This window comes from Lissotriton helveticus, chromosome 7 (assembly GCF_964261635.1).
Source record: "Lissotriton helveticus chromosome 7, aLisHel1.1, whole genome shotgun sequence".
Taxonomy (NCBI): domain Eukaryota; kingdom Metazoa; phylum Chordata; class Amphibia; order Caudata; family Salamandridae; genus Lissotriton; species Lissotriton helveticus.
Genome location: NC_136068.1, coordinates 20,674,184 through 20,700,868, shown reverse-complemented (window position 1 = coordinate 20,700,868; position 26,685 = coordinate 20,674,184). Strand labels below are relative to the sequence as shown.

The 26,685-nt window shown below is 48.9% G+C and overlaps 1 protein-coding gene across 1 annotated transcript in view; it reads left to right on the top strand.

The window, feature by feature from the left end:
- The window catches only part of LOC144767948 (cell adhesion molecule CEACAM21-like), a 117,384-nt gene that overhangs the window by 38,946 nt on the left and 51,753 nt on the right, over positions 1-26,685 (top strand). The window lies entirely within an intron of this gene.

Here is a 26,685-nt window from a genome sequence, read left to right as displayed (position 1 = left end):
TTCAGCAAATCCGCAGGGTCTGTGCCCTACCCTTGCTGTTTTCCCCATTGGGCTGCCCTCCCTACACTAGAATATGCTCTCTGGCAAACAACTCAATTGTGGAGGCAGAAGTTCTTGTCCCGCTGAACAAAAGATCCATTGAGCTCGCATCTCTGGCAGGAAGGGTGTGGCATGTTTTCCCTCTCTCGAAGAAGATCTGAGATCCATTTTTGACCCTTACTACTTGATCTTTTTCATTCGGCATGTTAGAAATGGGGTCTCTAGTTCACCATGGTTTGCACCCTGTCAAGTAGGGACCCTCGTGATAATCACGGTAAGGGAGTCACACAGCTAAGATAACCTCTGCCCACCCACTTGGCAGCTTGGCACGAGCAGGCTTATCTCAGAGGCAATGTATAAAGCATTTGTACACACTCACAGTAACACAGTTAAAACACTGCAAAATGAGTCCACACCAGTTTAGAAAAATAGTCCATATTGATCTGAATAAAACAAGACCAAAACAACAATAATCCAACATAAATAAGTAAAAGTATCACTTTTATAAGATTAAGCAAGTTAAGTCCATAGGAATCAATGGATGCATTTGTTTGAAGCACAGAGTACCTTAGATGCGCCAAAAATCAAAGATAGTGCAAGGCGCAGGGGAGGTGAGATGCCGGAAATGCAAATCGATGCATTGGTTTCTTACTACAAAGGGAAGGTGATGTGTCAGTTCCTTACTGCTAGTCATGGGAGGTGGTTCGTTGGTTCCCTACTAGAAGGGGAGGTGATGCTTAGATTTCCGGACACATGGCCATGGTTCCTTACTGCAGTGTCGTGTCGATGAAGTATCGGCGTGGAGGGGCGATGCGTCAAAAATCTAAACATACTGTGTGTTTGCAATACCAAGAGTATTTACAACAAGGGGTGGTGATGGACAGAATCTCTGAATTAAGCAGAGTACTCTCACCCAGTCAAGAGATCGGGTCTAGATCCAACACCGTTTTTTAGCTCATTGCACCATCCCAGTTTCAGAACCTGGCTGTATACAAATTAGTCTGTCCCTGGCCCAGTGCATCATGGGAACAGGGCAGACCAGACTACAAAAGCCAATTCTTACACTGGGAAGGAAACAAGCTTCCGGGGACCGGTTTCTGCCATTTCAGGCGTCTTCGGCCCGGCTTGCTTGAATCCTGATGGTGCAATGAGCAAGGGACTCACATCTGAGTATACCCTTCCACGCTTAGGGTGGACAAAATTATTTACAACAAGGGGTGGTGATGGACAGAATCTCTGAATTAAGCAGAGTACTCTCACCCAGTCAAGAGATCAGGGCTAGATCCAACACCGTTTTTTAGCTCATTGCACCATTCCAGTTTCAGAACCTGGCTGTATGCAAATTAGTCTGTCCCTGGCCCAGTGCATCGTGGGAACAGGGCAGACCAGACTACAAAAGCCAATTCTTACACTGGGAAGGAAACAAGCTTCCGGGGACCGGTTTCTGCCATTTCAGGCGTCTTCGGCCCGGCTTGCTTGAATCCTGATGGTGCAATGAGCAAGGGACTCACATCTGAGTATACCCTTCCACGCTTAGGGTGGACAAAATTATTTACAACAAGGGGTGGTGATGGACAGAATCTCTGAATTAAGCAGAGTACTCTCACCCAGTCAAGAGATCAGGGCTAGATCCAACACCGTTTTTTAGCTCATTGCACCATTCCAGTTTCAGAACCTGGCTGTATGCAAATTAGTCTGTCCCTGGCCCAGTGCATCGTGGGAACAGGGCAGACCAGACTACAAAAGCCAATTCTTACACTGGGAAGGAAACAAGCTTCCGGGGACCGGTTTCTGCCATTTCAGGCGTCTTCGGCCCGGCTTGCTTGAATCCTGATGGTGCAATGAGCAAGGGACTCACATCTGAGTATACCCTTCCACGCTTAGGGGGAACAAAATTATTTACAACAAGGGGTGGTGATGGACAGAGTCTCTGAATTAAGCAGAGTACTCTCACCCAGTCAAGAGATCAGGGCTAGATCCAACACCGTTTTTTAGCTCATTGCACCATCCCAGTTTCAGAACCTGGCTGTATGCAAATTAGTCTGTCCCTGGCCCAGTGCATCATGGGAACAGGGCAGACCAGACTACAAAAGCCAATTCTTACACTGGGAAGGAAACAAGCTTCCGGGGACCGGTTTCTGCCATTTCAGGCGTCTTCGGCCCGGCTTGCTTGAATCCTGATGGTGCAATGAGCAAGGGACTCACATCTGAGTATACCCTTCCACGCTTAGGGTGGACAAAATTATTTACAACAAGGGGTGGTGATGGACAGAATCTCTGAATTAAGCAGAGTACTCTCACCCAGTCAGGATTCAAGCAAGCCGGGCCGAAGACGGCTGTAATGCCAGAAACCGGTCCCCGGAAGCTTGTTTCCTTCCCAGTGTAAGAATTGGCTTTTGTAGTCTGGTCTGCCCTGTTCCCATGATGCACTGGGCCAGGGACAGACTAATTTGCATACAGCCAGGTTCTGAAACTGGGATGGTGCAATGAGCTAAAAAACGGTGTTGGATCTAGCCCTGATCTCTTGACTGGGTGAGAGTATGTATATTGAAGGCAAGTATGTTTTCATTTGGACCAGATACATCCCTGGGTGTGCTCATATGATGGATGGAGCTCGCCTAGGGTGCAAGTCTTGCTTCTTGGTCTTGAGCTGACAGTGACTCACTGGGGGCAAGTATCACATTGGATGTGACAGTCACTCCTGGGGTTCAGGCCTTGCCACTTGGTCTTGGAGCTGGCAGTCACTCCCTTGGGGCACGTGGGAGTCTTTGGAGTAGAAGCTCAATCTGAAGCTGCCCAACACTCCTCAGCATTCAAGGGAGTCTCCCAATAGAACTCATGTTGTTTCTGATAAAACATTCTTGGCCTGAACCACAAAAGGTAAACTTAAACTTTAGAGTAAGTATTGTGTCGTTCCCACTAATCCATAGGATCTGCACGTTTGTTGGACAACAGAAGGTTTGAGTGAGGTGCCCAGACTGATTCCAAGCACCCCCTCTGGATATGTTGGCCTAGATAGGCTAGCTCACAGTCCCACCATAAGTCCCCTAACCTTACCTGGCAGGGAATGGTTCCTGGCAACCACTGATCATGACAACCCCGATGCCTCAGGGATCGTGGTAACCAATCAGAATCTTTCGTTCAGTCACTCATGCTTACTTGCTGTCAGAGAAGTATGCAGAGAATACACACTGGGACATTTTCAATTTATTTATTCAACCAACGTTATTCTTGTTTAGAATCCATGTGCTGCGATAATCAGCAGCCAGAAGCAGACGAAAGTAATTACAAGCGCCAAAATAATAAATAGTAGATCCAGTTCTACCATGGTGCTAAAACAGTGTATATATGCAGGCATATGATACAAGGCAGTAATGAAGCGTACTCCTACTATGCAAGCCGTATTCTGTGCGTACCTAGAGTGTGTGTAGGTGTGAAGCCAAGAATCCCCCCAAGGTGCGATCCATCCCCATTACGTGGTAAGAGAGAATGTAGGGCCCCGTCTTGGTCACAAACTGGACACCCCTCACAAGTTGTCAGTCCTCAGAATCATCGAATATCTTGAGTTTACCGCGCCCTCTGCGGAGGACATTACTATTTTATCCACATGACCCTTGCCCCCCTTGTGCAGCTAAACTCACAGCGTAGGCCCCCTGTTAAAGAAGAGTCCGCTTCAAGGCACTCTGCTTAGCCTGTAAGGTTCTTCATGATCTTGGCCCTGATATTCTTAATCAGATCTTCAAATGGTCCCGCCCCGACATAAGTCTACCTTCTGCTAACGTCAAACTCTCTGTACTTCCCAGGTTTAAACGAGCCGGGTGAGGTGGCGAGAGCTGTGTGCTGGGACCCTCCGAGGGCTGGAATCAGGGCACAAGTCCTAAAAAAAGAAGTGGGGGGGACGCAGTCACCGGAAGTGATGTCACAACAGGAAGTGGCGTCACGAAAGGTGGCTTGCACCATCGGGCTCATTGCCTCCCCTCGCTCACCCCTTAGATGCGATTGCATCTGAGAAGTCAGCGCGTGAGCAGCGTGCGGTGAGCTCCGAGCTCCTCGCCCCAGAGAGGCCAAAGAGTGAAGTCCAGCTGTTTGGCCAGGGGGACGGCGTCCACCTGGTAAAATAAGTGGGGTAACACCGTCCACCCTCGTGGTACCCCGCTCGAGCCCTGGCTGGAACGCCCGACCTCTTTTCATCAAAGCCAACATAAAACCCCGCCCAGTCTGGCCCATCACACTCGGAACAGTAGGGGTGTAGCTTCTGATGGGGTGTTTGGGGGGGTCCACCCTCCTAGTGGCTGAAGTGGGCCTTTGCTGGGACGGTTATTTCTGAGAGTTGAAATGCTTCAGCCGAAGTGAGGCCGGGAGCCTCCTGTGGTGTGAAACCGAGGGAGGGCAGACAGGAGCCCTCCTGCCAGGGTGCTGCTGCCCTGAAAGAAATGTATCCGTGCGCAACGAGTTCATCTGCAAATGTAAAGGGATCTCGGAAGCCGGTATTAGCCTTAATTCATGGATTCATTTGCAGTGGTGGCTGTGCTAAAGGGCTACGGGTCTTCGTCCCTCCCCTATTCTGGCCTCTCTAATACAGCAGTTTGTTATTTAAATACATTTGAAAAGTAAAAGTTTTTGTTTACTGCATTTTCCTTGACCTGTGCTCCAAGTGGAAGTCCCAACTTAGGACAGTGGAACCCTACTCACAAGGAACCAGGGTGCTAGTTTTATACAAGGAAACAACGGTTCCATTGGACAGAAAAGGAACAAATTATTCAGGCAATGTCTATGCACAATCGAGATAGGTTCGTGAAGGATCTGATAATATCCGAGAACAAAGTAAACTTTCAACACAGTTTGCTCTATAATATTTATATAAACACGCAGTAAATTATATAAACACTTTCTTAGATTCAAAAAGCGGAACACTTTGTGCATTATGTCCCCAAGTGAACTGGATCCAAAAAAGTGACCATGTACAATAAACAGTTTATAAGAGGTTTCCATAAACTCCAAGAAACGAACCATCAGTATACATTTTTACAGCTTGATGTACAGTGACACTCGCTGTTGATGGTCTGTTCTATAAACTTTTCGAATATCGCGATTGTGCATAGCCTTGCCTGAATCATGTTTTTCCTTTACTGTCCACTGGAACCGTTGTTTCCAAGTGGAAGTCCAGCATGTCCATAAACCCCTCTGCCCTTGTGTGCGTGTCTGAAGCTGCCCCCACCGCAGTGACGTCACTGTCTTATCTCCTCCACCACCAGCTCTGATGGAAGCAGCCTCGAGCGTTCCTCTCCCCAGCCGGGCTCCAGAGCCTGCCTGACACTCAGCGGCCATCACCCCACCCTGCCCTATCTCTGCAGGGCGGGGTGTGATCAGCAGGCCTCACTGACCACGCCCCACCCTATGAGGAACCGATAAAGGGCGGGTAGGAAGCAGGTCGCCGGAGGCCACATTTCAGTAGGATCAGTGACATCACTTGAAATCCCCTCTCCCAATGTCCCAGGGGCAGGACAAGTCCTGGCAGAGGAATATATGTCAATAAACAACGTCACCCAGTGGGGGGAGACGAGCATGTGTGTCCCCACGTGACCTCCAGCCATTAATATGCATACAAAGTGCGCATGTGTGCACTGCTTACAGGCTTTCAAAACACGTCAGTAAAATGCATTGTTATTTACAATGTCAACAGCTCAAACTCGCGTGAATGCGAGACCTATGGCATTGCAAATGCTTGTTAATAATTGATTCTGTGATAAGGTTTTGGACAGGTTATTGCATCGTTTTTTCCGTTCTTGTTATAGTAATATGTGAACATTTGTAACATGACTCTGCATGTTTCAATTGGGAAACTTTTACAAGCATGTACTAACGCACACCTGAGTGAAATCATTCGAACTTGTTAAACAAGAAAACGATAACCAACCCGCTTTCATCTTCAGTCGACTTATTTTAAGAGCTTGATGAGTAGAGTCTGCATGTCTGTGAGTCTGGAGATACAAACTGAGTTTGACTTTTCTTGCTTCTTTTTTCCAAATGTTAGGCAGGCTGCGACCTGCTGCACGCTGGCGGTTCTGTGAACCTACATCTCAGCCAGAGAGGGGTCGTTTCCTTCAGTGCTACTCAGCCATCACATAATGTAAAGCAAACTTAGGGGCATATTTACAAGGGCTTTATCTCGCTTTTTTGGCTTAAAAAGACAAAAAAGCAGAGATAAAACCAGCGCCCTATTTACAAGAGGGTGCTGTAGCGTACGTGGTGTGCCTAGCGCTAGATTAGCGGCCGCGCTACGCTAATGATCACAGGAGCCGAAGTTATGGTCTACGCGTGGCTCCGACTGCCGGTCGTGGCCACGCCCCTTTATTTGTATATCCCTCGCGTCTGATGTCACGCGTCAACGCAGGGATGGTACGGCGGCGCGGGGCGGCGGTGACGCTGCCTCGCGCCTTCAAACATCACATTCCTTTCAACCTTTATCAAAACAGTAAAACTTCAGAAATCACAAGATGCAAAAACTTCAGAAATCACAAGATGCATATAATCGATGGATCTGTTACCAGTCTGCCAGTGTTCATTTGGGACGTCACTCCACCAGGTAATCAGCCAGCTGGGATGAGGGCGCTGGATTCCGCAATAGTCCATACCTGGATTGGCCCCCCCGGTGCATTGTCACTCTTGGTGTCCCCGGGATTGGGGTGCTGTTTCCTCCGGCCGGAGAAAACGGGCTGGACTCTCTGCTCACTGGGGTAGCCGGAGGCCGGGGACTGTTTTGAACTCTCAGGCCTTCCTCTTCCAAGATATACGGGTCAGTCTCTGGTTCTTCCTCTCGTTGCGGACCCAAGCTGGATTGCGTTGGGCTGAGTGAGGCATCCTGGTGTGCTCTCTTGAAAAATGAGATGTCTCGTGTCACGGTTTCGGCTCCTCTCTGGGCAGTCACCTTGGTGCCGGTTCGGCGAGTGACAGTCCATGGTCGATGTTCGAATGGGAGTCTGAACTTGCTCCCTGGGTAGCGATCTTTGACGTAGACTTGGTCACTTAGTTGTATTGGGGATTCACAAGCTCCTCGTCGTTTGCTGGCTTGCTCATTGGAGCGAGTCCGGTTTGCTAATGTCTTCTCCTGGCTGGCCTGCTGAGGGACCCACCTGGGGTGGCTCGGGAGTGTGTCTTGCACTATCCTGCCCATGGTCGATGCACTGAGTGCTGCCTCTGTTGTAGCGTGTGGGGTCATGCGGTATTCTCTTAGGAAACTGTAAATGGCCTTCTCTAGAGGTGACCCATCGGCGAGGGCTATGCGGATGGTCTTGTTGGAGAGTGCGCATGAACCTCTCTACCTCCCCATTGGCTTGGGGCCAGCGCAGGGTTATTTTCCGGTGGTGGATACCCCAGCTCCTTAGGTACTCGGCAAACTCCTGGCTTTGGAAGGGTGGTCCATTATCAGTCTTTACCACTCCAAAGATGCCATGAGTGGCGATGGTCTTCTCGAATTTGGCAATGACTTCCGTGGCCGTTTGGCTGCCCACTATTTCGACTTCCGGATATTTGGTGAAGTCATCAATTATCACTAGTGCGTACCGCCCATCCGGGAGGGGTCCAAAGTCCGCACTCACATGTTCCCACGGCTTTTGAGGGTTGTCTTCGGTTGCCACTGGGTGGGGCCGATCTGGTTGTCCTGCGGCCTGGCACCAGTTGCAGGTTTTGACAGTTTGTTCGACCATGGGGTCCATGCCGGGGAACCATACCTTGGCTCTCAGTCTGCTTTTTGTTTTCACCATCCCTTGGTGACCTCTGTGTGCTAGTGCCACTACCTGATGGGTGAGGCTGGCCGGCAGGACTAGACGGGGACCTCGTAGAAGGCATCCTTGGCTGTCAAGGGACAGTTCTTCTCTGATCCTCAGGAGGGATTCTAGGGTTGCCTTGGCTTGAGGTGTTCTCTTACTTAGAGAGTCTTGGATGGGGCGGACTGCGTCGGCGACCAGCTGAAGGCATTCATCGTCCTGCGACGCTTCCACGATGGAGTCAAGGCTCATGGGCAGTGGTCGGGATCTTTCTGTCACCAGTCGGACGTATTCTTCCGTGTCTTCCGCCTCCTCCTTCTCCGTTAACGTGGCCTCTCGGGGGTGCCTTGACAAGTAGTCCGCAGGGTTTGTCGATCCGGGCTTGTATTCCACGCGGTAGTCGTAACCCTGTAGCTGAAGGATCCACTTCTCTATTCTCGGAGGTGGTTTTGATGCTGATCCATGGAATAGGGGTAAAAGAGGTTTGTGGTCCGTAGTCACGGTGAAGGGGTGACCATACACATAGACATGAAAGTGTCGGCAGGCCCATGGATGGCTATGGCTTCTTTCTCAATCTGCGAATACCTCTGCTCGGTGTCGGTCAGTGAGAGGCTGGCATAGGCGATGGGTGCCCACTCTCCGTTGTTTTGAAGTTGCGTTAGCACTGCCCCTAAGCCAAAAGGACTGGCATCTACGGCTACGTTGGTGGACTTTGAGGGATCAAAGTATGCGAGGGTAGTGTCCGCAGAAAGGGCTGCCTTTGTGTCATGGAATGCTTTTTCTTGTTCTGGGCCCCATTGCCACGTGGTGGCTGATTTGGTCAGTTCTCGAAGCGGTTTGGTGAGGTTGGAGAGATCAGGGATAAAGCGTCCACAGAAGTTCACCATGCCCAAAAAACTCCTTGCTTCCGAGACGTTGGTTGGGGCTGGGGCCGTCTGGAGATCCTTCACCTTGTCGGGGTCTGGTGCTACTCCCTGGTCCGATAATGTGTACCCGAAGAAACTGATTTTGCTCTGCAGGAATTGGCACTTTTCTCGGTGTAGGGTTAAGCCTGACTCTTTGATTCTTTGGAGGACGCCTTGTAGCCTCTGGTGGTGCTCCTCGATGGACGTCGCGTAGATGAGTAGGTCGTCACTCACGTTTAGAACTCCTGGGAGTCCACTCAGAACCTCGCGGATGGTGTTCTGGAACACTTCTGCTGCTCTCGAGATCCCGAAGTTGAGGCGTCGGTATCGTCTTAGCCCTACATGCGTGGAGAAGGTGGTTATATACCTTGAGTCGGGGTGGAGCGGTAGCTGGTGATATCCCGATCGAAGATCTACTTTGGAGAACCATTTAGCGCCATTAAGCTCCCGTAGGATGTCGTCGATCGTGGGGGTCAGGTGTCGTTCTCTCTTCACCGCTGCGTTTGATAGATGCATGTCCACGCAGATGCGGACTTGCCCAGGCTGCTTTGGTTTTCGGGCCACCACGATTGGGGATACCCAGGGGGTGGGTCCACTGACCTTCTTTATGATCCCTTGTCTTTCTAGTGTTTCGAGTTCCTCTTCGACTTTCTTCCTTAGATGAAATGCAATGCGCCGATGCCTTAGCGCGACAGGCTGGACCGAAGGGTCGATGTGGAGAGACACTTTCTTCCCTTTTAGGCATCCAATACCTTTGAACACCCCCTCAAACTCCTCCAAAATGGTGTCTAGCTCTTCCTCCAGCACTGCCATGGCGTAGGAAATGAGTTTGAGGTCTTCTGCCGATTGTCCGCTCGGCAGCATGCCGCTACCTTCTTCAGTGACGTAGATCGTCGTGTGCACTTTTTCCTCTTGATGTTGCAGTTCAGTTCTGAAACACCCGATCAGGGGGATGGGCGTCTTCTGGCCGTATGCGAATACCCGGATCTTGGCTTCTCGCAGAGGAGGCTTTGCCTGTAATTGGTTGTACACGTTCGCCGCCATTAGCTCGATGGACGCCCCTGTGTCGATGGTTGCTCTCACCTCCTGCTGGTGAATCTTGATGCGGCACTTCGGGAGGCGGCGTTTCTTTCTTGTTGGCTGGTCGATGGCATATACGTAGTGAATTGGATAGTCCTCTGTATCGTCATCCATGTCTTCACTGTCCCCTTCTTCTCTCACTGCATGTGCGGCCTCCTTCTTGGCTCTCGTAGACCTGCATACTGCTGCAAAATGGTTCATCCACCCGCATGCGCTGCATTTCTTCCTTCTCGCTGGGCAGTCTTGCATGCGGTGGGGCTGGCCTCCACAATATCCACACTCCTTCTTTTTGTCTGGTTGCCTTCTTGCGCCTGTTTGTCTTCCTTTCGGCCGTACCACGTTCACCTTTTCTGCCGTGTTTACTTGTTCCGTCTTGACAGGTCGATGGAGGTCTGACTCCATGTGGGAGGCTCTCGCCTGAGACAGTTCTTTAGAGCGGCCGAGTTTGAGTATGTCGGCGAAGGGTTTGTCATCTTCCTGGAGGATTGCGACCCGGAGTTTCGATGAGAAGCAGCCTTGGATGATCTGTCCCCGGATCTCCTCCTGTACGTCCCGAAACCTGCACGAGCTGGTTAGTTCTTTGAGCCTGCCGTGGAATGCGTCCAACGATTCGTCAGCTTCTTGTTTCGCTTGGCGGAAGAGGAACCGCTCATAATCTTTGCTCGCCATAGGCTCAAAGTAGGCGTTAAGCGACGCAAGGAGTGTTTGATAGGTCTTCGGTGTGGCCTCTGTTAGCGACTTGTAGATGCGATGTATGTCTTTACCTCCTAAGTGTAGCAGTAGAGCTCTGCCTCTTTCTCTGGAGATTCCCGCACCCTCAAAATAGATTTGGAGGCGGTCTGTCCAATCCCTCCAGCGTGGTGCAAGGGATGATGGAGCACCGTCAACCGCGAAAGGTTCATGGGCGGGAATAGACGCCATTTTGGCACGTGCGCGATGCGCTGTAGTGGTTCCTCGACGTGTGGGTGATGTGGCGCTGGACTGGGGACTAACAGCTGTCCTGCTTGTGCGCCCGTTGTGTGTTCCCTCCCTGCTCTGGGCGTGCTCACACGACCTGGCTGCAGGGGCCTCGGTGGCGATGCGTGGATAGCTTCTGGGGTGGCTTCAGGCACAGGGTGGTGGCGTGAGGTGTTGGCCTTACCCTCCTCGCCGTCGTAGGTGCTGTATCCGCTCCTCGGGCGGTGTATTTCGCCTCCTACCCCCGTGTGTAGGGTGCCTGACGAGCGAGGCCTCTGAACACGTGGTCCCAGGCTTTTCACTTTCTGCCCCTGAAGCTGCCTAACAATGACCTCTGCCACATACAGGTGAGGGAGTGGGTTCAGTGGGACCCTCGTCGACAGTGTAGCGTACGTGGTGTGGCTAGCGCTAGATTAGTGGCAGCGCTACGCTAATGATCACAGGAGCCGAAGTTATGGTCTATGCGTGGCTCCGACTGCCGGTCGTGGCCACGCCCCTTTATTTTTATATCCCCCGCGTCTGACGTCTCGCCTTCAAACATTACAGATGCTAATATGCATAATCGCATGTTAGCACCCTTTTTCCCAATGCCTAGCTTTGCATCTCCAATGAGATGCAAAGTGGACGTTACTGGGCGTACCCCAGATAGACTACCTTGCAAATATCGCTGATGTTCACATCGCGATATTTACAAGGCAACCCACAGGATTTTAGCACATGTTAGATTTTGGCAAAAACATCAGTTTTCGCCAAAAACTAACGTCTGCTAAAATGTAGATTTACCTATGCTTAACATAGAGAGTGGATTACGCTGATACAACCACAGGGTCGTATCAGCAAGGTTATCGCCGTTTTGCAGGGGACATCGCTGGAAAACCAGCGATGTTCCCTCCAAAACGGCGATTTCCTTGCTATTGCTGGTAATTATATCGCCCTGGGGAGACGCATTGTAAATGACGCGCTAACAGGGCAATATAATACTGCAATAGACGGCGTTAAATAAAAAAGAGTAAAGCGCGCTATCCGTTTATTTTTCGCAGTCCTTGCTAATATGCCCCTTACTTCCTTATTAGTGGATTTCCAGCTTCTTCTCCTCCAACCAGGACGAGCGTTATTTTTTTTTTCTCTTCATTGAATGAGCTAAAAGCCAAAATGGAGCCAATAACCTGAACATAACCAGCTGGACTCCACCTCCAGGCCAGACACCCTTTCCATGCGCGGTTCCTCGAACTCCACCCTGCAATGCTGAGCTTGATTTGATGAATGATACAGGTCAATTGCCCCTGATTAACGAGATCGATATTCGCAGCCCTGCCTCGCATTCCAGTCGCAGCACCCTTAAATCCCTGCAAGCCACAGTACACCCCAGTTAACCATCCCAGGGGGCTCCGAGGAGTGGTCGTTCGCCTTCTGTTTGGCCGACTCCGGACGTGCCTCGAAGCCCAGAACCGTGCACTTCTCGTTCTAGCACACTTATAAAAGCTCCCGCCCACCAGCTGCCACCGCCACTCCCGAAGCAATTAAAGCAGCATTTCTTTGAACACAACGCTGGCCTTTGGAGTACGTGACTCCTGTTTACTTTCTTGTATACCACTGGATCAAAACACACAGAAAATGTATTTATGGCACTTGAACTTTCAGGAATTGTTTAGAGCAAATCTCTTGAGGCCTCCCTATTAAGTGGGTTCATAATACATTCTGAGGTCGGCCCTTAGGGATAATAATTAGAAAATGCTGGGCTGTGCGAATAAACGCTGTTGGTAGGTTCGGGGCAGAGCTAGCTCGCAACTGTGATGGCCGCTTGAGGGGAAACATCCTTTACAACGCAACTTTTACCACGCAGTGCCTTTACGACGCAACTTTTACAACACAAACCATTACAACGCATTGAGCTGGGGGGCGCTCTAGGATAGGGAATACGTTTAATTTACTGTCCAACACCTTCCCTAGTGTCCACGGGGACTGGAGTTGGAATAGTAAATTAAACTATTCACTATCCAGCACCCCAAAGCGCTATGCGTTGTAAAGGTATGCGATGTAAAAACCGCGTTGTAAAGGCATGTGATGTAAAAGTATGCGTTGTAATGTCATACATCCCCGCTTGAGCTCAGCTCTCCGCAACGCCGTTAAGGAATCCTTCATTTATCCTACTGTTCCCCTTGGAATATATACCCCAAAATTTAGGTGACACCGCCGGAAAATGCCGAGTCTCTGCAGGGCCGCTTGTTTTGAAGATCTGACGCCGGCAACCACAGCGGCAAAGCGGTGAGGCAAAGAGAGTGGTGGGCTGCGAAGCAACGGACCCCAGTGCTGCCTGCGGCGGGACGGCATAGCGAGACGTGCGGCTTCACGGACGTCGGCCAAGGCGGTAGTGGGTCGCACCCCGGGAAGATCTAGTGCGGCGTATAGGGAGGCCAGCTGGAGTGATTGGCGCCGCCGCTTGTACGTGTCCGGGGAAGACCAGACATGCTGCGGCGGCTTGGAGAGTGCCCTGAGAGGCACCTCGAGAACGCCTGCATCCCCCGGCGGTTAGACCGTCTGCGCTGGGAGCCGCATGAGGACTGGGAGTGGGAGAGTGGTGCCATGGTGAAGGGTGAGGAATCGCTTGGCAAATCGGGAGACCTGTGGTGCCCTGAGGACAACGGGCTGTAAGGCAGAGTCCTCGGACTTTGTGCGCACCCTTCCCGGGGGACCCCTGCCTGCCGCCCTGAGATCTGCACACAAGGAGAGAAGGTTGTGCCCTGCTGATCCCTAATAAGGCACTGGGACCAGGAGTGACAAACAGAAACTGGCAGGGGCAAGAGGTACATAGTGCCCAGACACTGCTTCGGGGTGCCTCCCCCACCCCCTCCCTCTCTTGCAGGCTGGAGCACAGCAACTGGGAACAGACACAGACGAGAGTAGCTGAGGGCCAGGTGCAGAGGCAAGACTGTACGGCTGCGATCCACATTTGTGAAGAGCTAGGGGGGCAGTGAAGGCTACTGACTCACCAGGCGCCACCCGCTCGAGAACCAGCACCTGCACGGCACGCCAACCGCCCTAGAGGAACATTTGGGAGGCGAGAGATGGCGGAGGAACTGACTGCGTGTGCGGACGTTGCTGCGGGGACATGAGCCATCGCATACAGACTACGCAAGTCCTGCGGGGCTTGAAGAAGGACCTTCGGGGAACCCGCTATGCATTGTGCCACAACCTAGCGACAATGGGCAGAGGGGACAATACCCAGTCCAAACTCTCATTTGACCAGAAGTGGTCGAAACCGCATGATGCTGCATCGGGCTCGGACACCAGACCGCCTCCTCCTATGGGGATAGACTCGGACGCGGACATACAAACTATACTTAAGGCAATGTAGAAATCGCTGCAGAGCGGTATTGCGTAACTGGGCACCAAAATGGACACTCTAACATACAGAATGGACAGAATGGCGGAGCATCTCGATAAACACGTCGAACGGCTTGATATGTCAGAGAGACGCCTCACGGAGGTGGATCAAGCGCATACTTCCCTCGACTCGGAACACAAACAGCTTGGGAAGGCGCTGCGTGTACTGCAAGATAAGACAGGACCTTGAAACGCGCTCACGTAGATGCAACCTACGAATCACGGGATTGCCGGAAACAACCTCCACGGGCAACATGTAGCAGTTTGTGGAGAAGCTGTTGGTAACCTTACTGGACGAGGGCGTCTTCTCCACGATGTACGTGGTGGAGAGGGAGCACTGATCCCTGGGACCCCGGCTGCCGGTAGGTGCACCGCCGAGACCGATCATCGCTAAGCTTCTGAACTATCGCGACAGAGATGCGGCACTCCGCATTGCCCGAGAAAAGTAGGTCCTGAGATACGAGGGCTCTGAACTGTTGCTGTACCCGGACTTCACGGCTCGAGTTCAGGAGTCACGCAGGCCCTTTGTACCCCTGAAGAAAAAACTTCGTGACCTGGGTGTGGATTACGCCATGCTTTATCCTGCCAATTTGAGGATTAATAGATAGTGCCGTTCACACATCTTTACTGAGCCCAAAGCGTTGCAGCAGGCGATCAAGAACTGGGCGAAGGAGCACTGCAGCTGCCCGGAGAGGAATCAGATGGAGGAGGCGGCTGGTGGCATGCTGGATGACCAGGACTGACTCGGACAAATATGAGTATACAATGAGTATGAGGGGTTTGGTTGGTTGGGGTGGGGGGGCTGTGGTTGGGGGTCCTTGTGCGCAGCTCCCTGGTCATTACTATGGGACTGGGGATCCTGGGGGCTATCGAGGGACTGCTATGCCTGAAGAACCGAAAACCGAAATCGAAAACGGGACATGTATTTGACATGTCTGAGTATATGCACAGCAACGCTGGGGACTAGGGTTGTGAACATTCAGGTTTCACTGTTCTGGGACGAATTCTCCCGAGTTCTCTGGGGATCTGGGCAGCCGTGGGGTACAATCCGCAGGGGGGACACACAGTACACTATGAGAGACGGTGTTTGCTGGTGCTGGCTGGGTGATGTATACAGAGCTTAGCGATAGAGTACGAAAGATGGAGCTACCTCTGCTCACGAGTGCCTGGCACATTGGTGCTTGTTGGGGTTGGTTTGGGGAGGAGACGGGGTAACATGCGACCGAGTTGGGTGAGGTCTGCTGTGGGTGGAGGGGGAGGTTAGTTTGGGGGGACTGTTAAGGGAATGGGTTGTTGGGGGGCAGAGGGGGGGTTCCTTTGGGTTCATTATCTTTGGCGCACCACTCACACACTTGCAAAGTAACACAATACATATCTCGGATGGGCAACACTAGTAATTCGACAGACTCACTGAGAATCATGACTTGGAATGTCAGGGGTCTCAACGACCACCGCAAAACTGCGAAAGGTACTAAGCTACCTGCACAGGCAGAATGTGGATGTGGCCTTGCTACAAGAGACCCACCTCCCACCATTGAGCCCAATGCTTCGTAGTAGAGGTCTGCAGGGAATACTAACTCAGCTGGCTTTACTTCTCGCGCTAGGGGGGTGCTGACGTGGGTGAACCCCAGATCGCCTTTTAAGTTGGTGCTACTACATGAAGACACAGGGGGGCGCTACGTGATTTCCATTTGTCAGGGAAGGGGCCTCAACTTAACCATAGTGAATTTATATGGCCCCAACTATGATAGTCCTGTGTTCTTCTTGGAACTGGCAGAAATCACTAAGCAGTAGCACAACATGTAGTTTTTATGGGGCGGCGACTTTAACTTGACACAAAATCCAGAGCTAGACAGGTCAGCGGGCCCCCCCAAGAAGGCCGGTGGCAGCGGCGCGAATGCTGGACAACATCATGGTTTGTATGGCCCTCGGTGATGTTTGGCGAGTCCGTAATGGCGATAAGGGAGGCTTTACACACTATTCAGCATTCCATAATATCCATACATGAATCGACTACTGGCTTGCATCTTCTCCCCTGCTGGATAAGATCCAACATTGCGTTGTGCTCCCGCGTAGGCTCTCCGACCACTCCCCACTGTTAATGGTGCTAACTACCCCGAAGATCACTATTCCGCAATTCACGTGGCGTTTCCCCCCCCCTACTCTCTGCTTGATCCAGTATTCAAGGAGGAACTTGCAGATGCCATAGAATCATTCTTTACCATAAATGTTGGGTCCGTGGATAGCTTCCAGACCATCTGGGAGACATTTAAAGTTTATATCAGGTGCATTGCCATGTCCAAGCACTCAGGGGTTCGCAGAGCCATTAGGAAGAGGTTATCAGACCTAGAGCAACGGCTGAAAGAGCTGGAGCGACGAGAGTTTGAGGGAGGGAGCAAAGATTTGGATACAGAGATTAAGAACTTGCTAGACGAATATCATGATGCAGCTGACAGTGAAGTGAAACATTTGGGCAAGTATGCGTTAGCACGTACGTCCGGTGAGAAAGACAGGCTGGGTTCGGTGCAAGCCCGGGTTATGAGACCGAGGCGTGGTAAGACGCAGATCTCGGAGATTAGATCCGCAGAGGGCACAGCTTTAACGGACGAAGCAGATATAGCATAACTCTTCAAACTATTTTACTCTGAGTTGTACACCTCCCGACTTGGAGGTGCGGATGAGCAGATACTTGATTATCTGGAGCATATCAAGTTGCCGGTCCTCTCCGATACACATAGGGCGTTCTTAATGCACCCTATAGAAAAGGATGAGATTTTGGAAACTCTGGCTGGTATGAGGACCACGAGAGCCCCGGGTACCGATGGTCTGACTGTCACCTTAGAGGTTGGCACAGGGACGGAAGGGCCCCCGCTAGCATTGTTGTAGTGCTGACTGTGCACTGCATGCTGGGCTGGAGACAGTCACTGCTCCAAGGCTTCTATAACCCCTTCACGGGGCAGGACATTGTTCGTTCCAGTGCCCGGGGGGCTCACTTTTGCCCCAGCTTCCAGTGCTACAGCGCCGCTGTAGAGCTGTTACTCGAGCACAGTAAGATGTGCCTCTGCTTAGCATTAAAACATACCAGTCACCTAAACATACACATGTGGGGCACCTGGCACTGTGCCCTTGAGACAAACATGCTTAATCTTTGCATTTCTAATCAAGCAGGGATCAGTGGTTTTTCCTCTTCCCTCGCTCTTGCTCTCCAGTTGATGCTGTGTTGCCAAGGGGGTGGATGAAGCATTGGATTTAAGACACTGCACTTGAGGATGGGAATATAGAAGAAGAGAATGACCTTAAAAGGGCCCTGATGGGCTTCAGAAAAATGGCTCCACTTCTGGTTAGACTAATCATGGTTTTGGACCTTCTTTTCCACTCCAACGCAAACCCACTTGGTACACATATGAATCCTATCGTGGGCATAGGCCATTAACCCTTAGATGAGAATATACTCCGGAAGGGCATTAACTTGTAGTAAGTACCATATTAGAAGATCTTACAGTTTTCTAATGAGTATTATATTTTAAAATGCAATTACCAGTAGCAGCTGGGGAAAAAATCGCATTGCTCCAAAAATTCAGTACTTTCGTAGGCAATCTGATTTTTTTTTCCAGTGTAGATAGCATTGAGCCTGCAAGTCTTGCAAGTTGTAGTGAACGCTGTTTGGCATTCATGTACAAATGAAATATTGAATTTAGAGCCGGATGTATCCGAGGGTTTTACACTTTCTGTGTCTATGGGGAACTGTGATAGTACATATTGGCCTTATTTTCTTAAAATAGAAATTTGTCCCATTTTAATCCCAAACACTATTGTTGGTCTTGAATTTACCCCGTAGGTCCCCGAATATTCCCCCGCATACATTCAAAGTGCCTGTGTCTTCCCTGGGCAGACCTATAACTGATACAACCTTAATGCAACTCTCACTAGAGCTTAGTTGATCAACAGAAAAAGAGCTTTAAGAATCAGAACTGAGGGAGGGTATTAGGCTTTGTCTATGTGCTGACTTTTCATAAGCTGTTGATCGGGTGGAAGGCGTATGCTTCCACTGAAAGAGTGCTTTCTTTTGCCTTTTGCTAAAGCTTACAATCAGTGCAGTAGACCTGCAATGGTTAGGTTGTCAGACCAGAGACGGAGAGCATGCCCCGCCTACAGGTTAGGCACTGGGTCACCCACCCACTAATTAATATTAATGCCAAATGCCACTTACACCACTTGATACATTGATTATCACAAAGCACAATGATAAACATCTCCCTGCAGACACCTATGAGTTCTTATGGAAAACCTACCCCACCCCCACCTCCCAAGGCCCCCCCCCAAACAAAAAGGTGTCCAGCACATAAGGGCTGGAAGGTAGATTTGTAATTGTATGTTATAGTGCTTACTACCTCTGACGAGGCATTGAAGCGTTTTTCGAGGAGTAGCACGCTACTCCGGATACCCAAAAGTATTATTGATGGACTATTATAGAGAAATAAAAATTGTTAATTTGTGCAGTGGACATGTGAGTCTGTTAGTTTGATTGAATAGGATACTGGAGGAATAGAGGTGGGAAGAGTCTGGAAGGGGATTGGGAGATCATAGTAGTAGAATGAGGTTTGGGATGAGTCAAAGGAGGGCTGGAGGAGGGAAGAATCTAGAAAGGGTTTTTTTTTTCTTTTTTTACATTTTTCTGGCAACAGCCTCTATTTAACTTTCTTGATAGAAAACGACCATCAGATGTCACTATAAATACCAGAATCTCTTTAGCTTTCTCTAGATTTCAGTCATAGAAATTGTCTTCCACGAGCACCCGTAGATAATATTTTTTTCAAATCTTGTATTTTCAGTGATATGACCACTGAAGGCCCTGATTTTATATTAAAAAGAGAGCTTTGGACTATACCATTTCCAGCTGAAAGGCAATATTTCTCTCCATGTGTTCCCATACCTGGCGTTTCACGCAGTTTGGTGTTTACTTTCCCTCCATGTTAAGAACAGTAGATGTTTCAGCGCCCAGGCTAATGTGCTGCATAGCTAAATACATATAAGGTCTCAAAGGCGAGACCGATTGCATTGCAAAAGCTTGTTTAGAAACACTTCGACTGCTGCATCTCTCTAAAAAATTGTACTTTCTTGTTAATAGTTGGGTACAGTTGCTTTCAGTCTGGTATTGTGAGGTGTCTGTCGGATTTCATCAGAAATTTGTACATACAAACAGAAAAAGCACATAACACTCTCTCTTCCTGTGTTTTAAATTTCCCCTAAAATGTTGGTTATTTTATCAAATAGTGTGTTTTCTCTCACTAAGTGCCACTACCGATCACATTCCTATCCCTTTCCACTGCCCCCCTAGGCCCCTCTCATGCGTCCTGCTTGTCGTATCATGTATTTTAACATTCTATGCCAGCGTGATTGTTGGAAAATCTGAAGCTGACCCCACCTCCCCCTCTCCTCCACCCTGTCTTACTGATCAGGCCACGCCCCTTCTGATCAGCTCCCTCAGGGGCATGCCTCTTGCTTCTAGCCCTTCTATTTTAAAGGAGACATTCACAGTGCTGGCCACAAGAGGGCTTGTGAAAGAACAACAGGAGATAAAACCCATAGACCACGTCGGGATGAGTATAGAATGTATATAAGAAACAATTCCCAACTGGTTTCAATTTAAGGCAGTTCAAAAGATGTATGCCTGCAGCATTACATAAGAAAGAGACAAGGAGACTCGTACAAGTTAAGAGCTTAAAATTTACCAATTCAAAAGAAGGGGCGTTTCACATTGAAATACAGTTAGGCAGCACTGTACAGAGGGAATCATGTGACAACCCGAGAGCACTTGGTGAATAGTGATATATACAGTTGGTGAAGAATAATGGTGCAAGTGCTGAACGTGAACAGCGTGAACGGCGCAAAGTGACAAAGAAATATACAGTGATGGCTCAACAAGACTTAGTTTTAGTCACTTTAGTCATGGTTACAACATTTTACAGGAGCCAAAATGTTAGATGTGCCCTAAAGTTGAGCTGCGATGTCGACGGCGTTTCGATCCCCGTGAGTCGGGATCGTCTTCAGGACAGGGTTGTCAGGATCAGGAAGTGCTTGTATATGGATACATACATGAGTAGGGCTGCTGGGTGGTAGTGAAGGGTGAACCTAATTACAGCGAGTCCCGTCGGAGTTGAGGGCTCGCTAATGGCCACCACGATCCTGGGTCCAGAGGCAGGGGCAGTTGGTGTACAATCTGGAACGAGTGGAAGGCGGGGGCTGATGGTAGATTACAGCGCCTGATTAAATCTAGGCGGCTGAAGCATCAAGGGCTCGGAGTGTTCAGGCGACTCGCAGAGAAGGCGAGCACAAGAGGGCAGTAGAGGTAAAGTAATGCGGCAGAAAGAACAGCGAGGACCAAAGTACTGAGGCTGGTACACATGGTTCCTGCATCCTTCCTGGTACAGGATGCCACAGGCTGCCCCGGAGCACTTAGGGCTGCAGCCTTTCCCGAAGTAAAATACCAGCCATTTTTTCATGTTTAATATCTGCAAAGACCTGAACTGATTCGGAAGTAGAACTTTATATGAAATTGTCTGTATTCATTTTTGGTTCAATACATTTTTATTGGTCGTTCAAAGGAAAAGAAAACAAAAAAGGATGATAAAATACAGTAATATTCCACCTAGCATACATCATACAGATACATCAGAAACCTAAAATGTAAAAACAGAACGAAGCATAGTCTGAATGCAACATCTGTGGCGTAAATGGCGGAATGTATAATGGAAAGACATAGTGTTACATACATCATATAATAATCAAAGAAATCGAACAAGACAAAAATCAGATGTAATGAATAAAGTAAATAAAGAAAATAAAACAAATACCGTGTGTCTTAGAAACTAAATATGTGTCGTTTTAGTTAAAAGTTATTTAAGTACAGAGTAATTGGCGAAAGCAGAGCCTGTAGTGGAGAAGAAATGGTGGTTGTGCATTTATACATCAGACAGCTATTATACTGATTAATGCTAGCAACATCATTATGTATATCCCCTCCGTCGGGCCCGTGGAGGAGTCAAGGTGGTCGGTGAGTGTCAAAGTATATGTCAAGAGAGAGCCATATATCTCTAATTCGAGAGTTCCAGGGTGAATTCTGGAGCACAATGTTGTCGGCACCCCTTAGATTAGCAATCCAGTTTAACCAGTGAGGAAAGGACATTTTACTGGTGTCCTTCCAGTTATTCAGTATGATTTTAATTGCCGACATAAGGAGAAGGTCCAGGAGAGCTCTGTCCTGTATACTTAAAGAGTCAGGGATGGTGGGAGCGAACAGCAGCGATGGTAGGTCCTTGCAGTCAGCTATCGGGAACAGTTTGGAAATAAACGTAAAGATCCTCCTCCAGTATGGTATAACCTGAGGGCAAAGCAAAAGTAAGTGTTCTAAGTCTCCTCCCTCCTCATTACAATTCCAACATGTATCATCGTCTCTGAGTTTATGTTTGTTGACTGGGTGTGAGTGTTTGATTGGTTCAGATGCTCCGTCCATCACCACCCCCTTTTGTACCGCTTTTGACCGCCATAAGTGTGGCAGGGTATGCTCAGACGTGAGTCCCTTGCTCACTTTGCCACTGGATTCAAGCAAGACGGCTGAAGACGGCTGAAATGCCAGAAACCGGTCCTCGGAAGCTTGTTTCCAGTCCAGGGAAGGCATGGCTTGGCAGTTCGGGCTGGACTGTTCCCATGAGGCACAGGGTCAGACTGATTTGCATATGGCCATGTCTGAACTGGGGTTTCAGAGTATGCTAAAGAACGGTGATGAATTAAACCCAGATCTTTTGACTGGGTGTGAGTGTTTGATTGGTTCAGATGCTCCGTCCATAGGCGTGAATGTGTCCAGAATACTTTATGTATCAGCCAGTATTTTGTCTGGGACAAAACCGGGGTAATTTTATTTTTAAATATAGAATCCCATGCCGAAGACTAGTCAGCGTCCGATGGAGGGACTGGGAGGTTAGAAGACCAAAATTGTACGACCTTCTTGTTAAGCTTGGTGTGTTTGGGGCTTAGTGCTTTATGAAGCCAGGAAACTTGATGGCCTAAGGTGTTCAGTTTTAACAAATGTTGGGGGAGGGATGGAGGTAGGGCAGAAATTTTCGTTTTGGAAAGTGCCGCTTTTACCTTCAAAAAGTTATAAAATTCTAAAGGGTCAAGGTGATAGGATGTTTGAAGTTCTTTAAAGGACAGAGGACGGTTACCCTCAAACAGTTGGTGTGTAAAAGAGAGCCCCTCTTTGATCCAGCGATCATTTTGTAAAGTACGGCCTTTATATTGTACACCACGGTTGTCCCATATGCTCTCAAGATTGGAGTTCTTATTTCTGACGTCCATATGTTTATCTATTTTTAAAAGAGATAGCTTAGTTTGTTTAAAGAGTGCCTTACCGGAGCATGTTAGGCGATTAAGGTTAGTAGTAAGGAGAACTACTGGGTGGAGATTGTCGAGAAGTGATTTCTCAACTGCCAGCCACACCGGGGAGTAGTCTCTCAAAGGCGAGAGCCAATAGGACCCTTGTTTCGCTTGGAACGCCACTTGGTAGCGTTCGAAATCAGGGAAATTAACCCCGCCCAGTGATTTGGGGAGCCGCAGTTTCTTCATACTAATTCTGGCTTTCTTCCCTTTCCATAAAAGTTAGAAAGAGTAGTTTCTAGCTTGTTGTGGAAATCGTCTGACAGGGCCAATGGCAACATTCTGATTAAATAATTCACCTGGGCGGGATCATCATTTTTATCATCTCGACCCTCCCCCACCATGTCAAAAAATGAGGTGACCATGAAGTTAATTGAGTTTTAATCCTTTCCAACGTCTTGGATTCGTTGTGCTGAAGAGTCTCAAGAGTGGTAGAGCCAAATTCAATTCCTAAGTATTTAATATGTTTAGGTTGCCAGGAGAGGCCTTAAGTCTACTTAAATTATCAGTTTGAGGTCATCACGGCATTTACTGTTTAACATATATAATGATAAGGTAAAAAAATACCATCTTTAGATGACTTTTCTCATTTATGTACTGTAGGGACCTTAAAAATCACCCATGCCGGTGTAAAACCAGCCAGTTGGGGTCCCCAGGTGCAGCCCCATCTTCAGAGAGTCCCAAAGCCGCGCTGCTTTTCCACGTCTCCGTGCAGGCCTTTGCTTGCTCAGTGAGATGAAGGTGAGACATGGGAAGGGTGTTCTGGTCAGTTCCAGAGAAACAAAATTCATTCTCTACCAGCGCGGGAGATGAGGGAATCCACTTGGGTCCATCGGCTACAATTGGGTCGGCCTTGGGCTGGCCGCAGTCATATGCTGAATTTGTCCTGGTGTAATTTGCCGACACTTGTACACATTCTGTGGCGCTGGTGAGTTGTCTTCTCACCATTCAAAGCAGCAATCAGTCAGGGATGAGGCAGATTGCTTAGTTTCACTTCCAGCTAGGCCCAACTCAAAGGCCTCACTTAATGGACCATCAGCCCTCCTTTTGTCAGAGTCTCATCTGAGAGTTCTATGGAACATAACACTCAGACCAAGATTTACTTAGATTTTGCATCAGCGTTTTGTCCCTTTTTTGACACAGCCCCATCACAAAATCTATTTTGGTATTTACTAAGCCATGCAAAGCCAGAAGTAACCCTGTGCATAGCGCTGCCTTGCGTTACTTTATGTAAAGTACGCATTACAGGGTGGAGCCGGGGCGTTCCTGTGCACCCATCAATGGATTTTGACACAAACCCATATTTACAAAGACTTGTGAACCCGATTTTCTCCAAAACTCTGAGCCTAGCTGAAAGAGACGAAGCGAGGACAAATATCGGCATTTCTTCTCTATACTTGCTCTTATTTTTCATTCTGCCGCCCACATACAAAGAGGAACACGCCTCAAAGGATACTTTTTGTGGCCTTAAGGTCAGCACATTTGGAGAATGAAGGAAGGCATCCTACCTTGGTGCCAGGCAGCCTTGAGTGCGCTGGCGCAAAGAGGCTGAAGAACTGCACAGTATCTTTGTAAATATGGTGCAGTTCTGCTCACTCGCGTTCACGCAGTGCAGTAAAGCAACTTTACTTGCTGTGCTGTGTTGCGTAAACTGTTTGCAAATACGCCCCCTATGTTAAGGCCAGTGCCAGACTGGCCGTAGCGGGCACCGGCCAATCCCCCGGTGCGCCGCACGGGTGGGGGCCATTTTTGTTACATGGCCATTAATACAGTATAGCTGCAAAATCGGCCCTGTAACAAAATCGGACGAAAACCGGCCCTGGCAAAAAGCTCGGCGGCACCCACAACCTCCCCCCAGGGGGGCCGGCCGAGCACTTTGCCGGGGCCGGTTTGGGTTCCCAGTCCGGCCCTGGTTAAGACAGTGGAAGGAAACAAAACCACCAAGCACTTGAGAAAACTAGGGTTTGGAGGGAGGTTTTTGACTTTGTTGAGAGTCTATGTGCAAGAGAGACACATGGATTGTAAGAATGTCAGACGTGTATTGATTTGAACAGCACTTACTAATACTTTTTTATTGAAGTTCTTTCGTGAAACTACTCAGTCAGTCAAAATCTTTATTCGGTCAGAATAGGACCATAAAAGCACATGATAAAGCAAAATTATCAATCAAACATAGCAAAATAACCATCAGACATAAAATGAACTATAAAAATAACAGAAAAACAAGTTAGCATTCCAGCCTTGCCTTAGTAGTAAAAACAAGATGGCGCTGAGCAATAGACCGTCCTAATGGAAACCATAAGACAAAGCTTTAAATTTGAATACATGGGATCTGGATGGTTAAATACAAAAAATATTACAGTACAAACAAGCCGTCTTTCGCATGGTGGAAAAAAATTGTGGTGAAAATATGTACATTACCACCAGGCAAGAGTCTATTGATAGCTGTGGTCACGAGGCATAGTTCCTTCTCAGTTTGAAAGCAGAAGAGATAAAGTTTATGACCGAGAAAAAAGTTGTGAAGAATTTAAACATTGTGAAAAGTGCAACCCTTCTTGATGTGTGTTAAAGTTCATATGTCGTAACATCAGGGATAAAAAACTATCTTTGAGTCTAACGCCCCTCCATAGTTGTGTTCCAATGGAGGCCCCTTAGGAGGTCAAGAAGGGGGTGGGGGCTCAATACCTGCTTGTTCCATCAACTCCCATAATTTCCTCCTACCAACTAGATCAAAAGCTCAGGATAGGTCCATAAAGGCCCCATGTGTGACCCCACTCCTGTAATTGACATATTGTCCTAGGATTAGAGAGTGATTAGGCGCTTGTTCGACAGTGCAAGGGCCATAAAGGAACCCAGAAGGAACTTCAGAGAAAAACGAGTTCGCCTCAGCCTAATCTTCTAGTTTGGCCAAAATGACCCACCCTAGGATTTGAACAAAGGAGTCGAGCAATGAAATAGGGTGATAGCAAGCTGGAAGATTCCTATTGCCTTTCCTGAAAATCAAAATAGTGAAAGCTTGCCTCTAGGAGTAAATGGGACCCACCCTTATAACCGCTCTAAGAGCATTGCTGTTAGGGGGGCCCTGAAAATGAACAGGGACCCCATCAGAGCCTGGTGCCTTCCCAGCCGCTGAACGAAGAATGCCTTTAGACACATCTGCCACAGCAATAGAGGCGCATACATAAAGCTTGGCGACGAGGGGAGCACCGGGCAGCCTGTCAAGGAAAAGCGATCCGATGCTGTTGCAAAGTCATCCCTGTGCCCTGTGCACCAACATTACTTTGCTGACTGGTGCTGGTGGTAACCGACTCTGACTGTCCCTGGGCTCTGCCTAACCAGGCCCTGGGCCAGTGCTATCTTGAAAACACAGCGAAAACACACACACGCATTAGGGTACACTACAATTGGCATGACCTCCCCTATAAGGCCCTAGTATATAAATGGGTAGGCGGATTGAAATTGCCTATAAGTCCCTAGTATACAATAGGGCATGGGAGTTTAGAGGCCGGTAGCCCTTTCTGCACTTGCATCTGTGCACCGCTGGAGCCTGAGGTCACTTTAAAAGCAGCCCTGTGTTGCAGGACCACGTTTAAATGTAAATTGTGCCCAAACTCAATCTTGTTGGTTAGGGCATTTTTTGGTACCGTACAAACAACAATTGATGGACAGAATGCAGAACAATGTCATACATTCACCCCAGTACAGAGATCTGGGCCTAAATCCATCGTTTTTTTGCACTCCACACCACCCCAGACATGGCCATATGCAAATCAGCCTTGACCCTGTGCCTCATGGGAATGGTCCAGCCCGAACTGCCAAGCCATGTCTTTCCTGGACCGGAATCAAGCATCCAAGGACTGGTTTCTGGCTATCAGCCATCATCAGCCTGGATAGCTTGACTCCAGTGGTGTGGAGAGCCTGGGACTCTCGTCTGAGCATACCCATCCCACTCGGGGTGACAAATGCAAAAACAACAATTGATGGACAGAATGCAGAACAATGTCATACATTCACCCCAGTACAGAGATCTGGGCCTAAATCCATCGTTTTTTTGCACTCCACACCACCCCAGGTCAGACATCGCCATATGCAAATCAGCCGTGACCCTGTGCCTCATTGGA